Below are 3,086 nucleotides of genomic sequence, written 5' to 3'. Positions count from 1 at the left end.
GGAACTTGCACAATCGGTGGCTGACTAAATACTTTTTTGCCCCACTGTACATTTTTGATACTTTTCTAAAATTTGCCAGTAATACAATTTGTGTGTAGTAATTTTTTTTTTCATAGTAAGTTTCTTTTATTCTAACAAATTCTGTCACATCTAATACAACTAACATAATTTTCAGCTAGTAGTAAAAGGTTTGATAACTATAGCAGTAATACAATTTGCAAATCCACAGGAGAAAGGAGAAGATGTCCAGGAAGCAAGCAAGATCCTGTCAGAGCAATATTGTTTTAATCTGAACCAGCTTGTCTTGTTAAAGAGCAAAGGAAGCTTTGTTTTATTTTATGCAGGGGTTAGAGGGGTATAGTCGCTGCTTACCTTTCTGTAAAAGTCACAGCATACCACTGTTTATATCACTTAACAGGAGTATAACTACTGTAAGCATTTTTACTAAAATGTCAAAGTTTTCCTCAATTGAACTTTTCACAGTCGCTCTAATTAACTGACATGTTATCTCACATGATGTCCTTCAGGGCTTATTTTAGGTTCATTAATACATGTTGCCAGTACTCACAGATCTTTACAAAATGAACAGACTTGATTATGTGCGAGTGGACCTGGCTGTTGCCCTCTCACATGTATTTACTGTTAGTTTTCCCCTCACCATGTCTAAATGTATTGTCATATCGCCATCCTAAAAGTTCTATTTTTTCTCTTTAATCTGTGATTGAGTGTAGTTTCCTTGTTTGTTCATCAACTATTCCAAAGGGAGGTTAAATACAATTTGGCATATACATATGTGTGTGGCAGAGTTCATGCTATTTCAGCAGAAGCTACATGGCCCTCATGCATTAAGATCTATGCTATTTTTTTCTTGCCAACCATAGCAAAGGTGTCAACACATTACAACAGACTGACAAGCAGCATAGCTAAGAAGAGATTGTATTACTCAGAAACTCACAGAACTTTGAACTGCTGTTCGTCATTGTAATGCTCAACCAATTAGAAGAAAGTGTGTCTAAAAGGAGGATGCTAAAACAGGTTGTGGCTGAACTCAGGGGTTTTACTGAGACCTATTATAAATAATGTCCAACAATAAAAAGATTAAACAGAGCATCAAGTTCTATGTATGTTTTATTCTATGTGTATGTTTTCTGTGTGCATTTGTTACAGATAACTAGAGACAGGGCCCAAATGCAGGAGACCTCTGTTTCATCTAAAACCACAGAAGCACAGAATCTAAAAGCTGGGAAAAACAAACAAACCTGGAATCCAAAAAAGAAGAGGCACAAGGTGGACCTTCAAAAAGCAAATAGACATTCTGATATCTGATAACAGGAAGACTATATACAACACAATATACTCATAGAGCAGACAGACTGAACAGACCGGCGTGAGAACAGTCAAGCTGAGGTGAATCTTATAAGGACAGAACAAACAATACGTTTGTTCTGTAGGAAGTAGGAATTAAAACCAAAGAGAGGCAAACGAGGATGCCAGCAAAGTAAAATACAAATAATACAAATGTATAAATAACATTAAACATGAAGTAAAAATGGAAACAAGAAATGGCAGAAATAAAAATACAATGAAACACAATAATAAATTTGACCTTGTTTAACCTTGAAAAAGAGGTCAGAGGTCAACTAAGGTGACAGTTAGAATCCCCACATCATTCCCCTATATGCTGTCAGTACAACATTGTACTTTAAGAAATATAGTTTTAAATAGCGCTATAGAACATTGATATTGCTTTGAACCATGGTCAAATCTGATGTGATATTTTTCATCTTTTACCCATACACACAGCACGTGTTTGAATCATAATTTCTAAGCCTTCTGTCAGTTTTTGACCAATAAATCATTAAGGTGACCATGAAGATCTTGGTGGGTGTAAGCCAAATTTTAATGGATTTTTAAAATGACCCCACTCTATACCCCTATAAAGTTTTATTAGAAACTTAGATAGAAACACTTTTTTTTAAAAAAAAAAACCCACAACAGTAGCTTTCTGACACCAAAAGAGAGGTGCTGTTAGGATTTTATTTCCTCACTTCAAAAAGAAAAAAGCTCAAGAGAAAAGCTCAACCTTAAAAAGAATGAATGCGCTCGGTAGCTTAACAACTCACAAACGTACATGATGACAAAATCATTTTAGTATAAATGTATAAATGCAAAGTATAGAAATAGAGGCTAGCTACAGTATTAGAATGCAGAGTTGTTCTCCCACTTGTGTGGTCTGCATATGTTTAGGTTTTATGTGAGGTGTTAATTTTTTAAAGAAAGATTTCATAATCTACTGCCTACGTATCTGTTCAAGCAAACAAATCCAACTTTTTATTCATGGTATGCTTTTAGAGAACATGAATAAAATAAATTTGTGCAGTCCAAAGGCATGTGCTTAGTGGGGATAGGTTAACTGGAAACTCTAAATTGCTCATAGTTGTGAATGTGAGCACAAATGGTTGTCTGTGTCTATGTGCTAGCTCTGTGACAGACTGGCCACCTGTCCAGGGTGTACCCCGCCTCTTTCCCTAAGACAGCTGGGAAAGGCTCCAGGATAAGCGGAAGCAAATAGATGGATGGATGGACATCACAAAAATGACCAGAAATACAATGTGGATTTTAAAATGGTTTTGTTGTGATTGTTCTTGTTTTAAAGCCAGCAATATTTAAGAAAAAACTCCCTAATTTAAAATTTGTTTTGTTTGTTTATTTGTTTGTGTGTGTGTGTGTGTGTGTGTGTGTGTGTGTGTGAACGTGTGTGTGAACGTGTGCTTTTGTGTATCCGTGTCCAGAGGAACAAAGCATGTCCTAACATCTGAAAAATACTAAATCAAAACTGAAAAGTGTGTTGTGTTGTGCATTATGCGTGATGCATGTTGCAATAAAAGAATAACAAGATAATGAAGCAATCTCCAACCAGTGACAACAACAACGATCAATCGTTTAGTCAACTAGTCACGCGCATCCCTAATTGTAAGCTGTATCCCTGAACCTTATGTTATCTTATTACAGTTTTTGCCCGTTGCTTGAACACTATAAACCCATGCTTAGACTAAAGTAACACAACTTGAAGCTTTTGTTACCAT

The sequence above is a fragment of the Pundamilia nyererei genome, unplaced genomic scaffold (genome assembly GCF_000239375.1).
Source record: "Pundamilia nyererei isolate P.nyererei 1_Seehausen unplaced genomic scaffold, PunNye1.0 scaffold00110, whole genome shotgun sequence".
NCBI classification, from domain to species: domain Eukaryota; kingdom Metazoa; phylum Chordata; class Actinopteri; order Cichliformes; family Cichlidae; genus Pundamilia; species Pundamilia nyererei.
The sequence above is the reverse complement of the archived record's forward strand: the minus strand, read 5'-3'. Positions refer to the sequence as shown.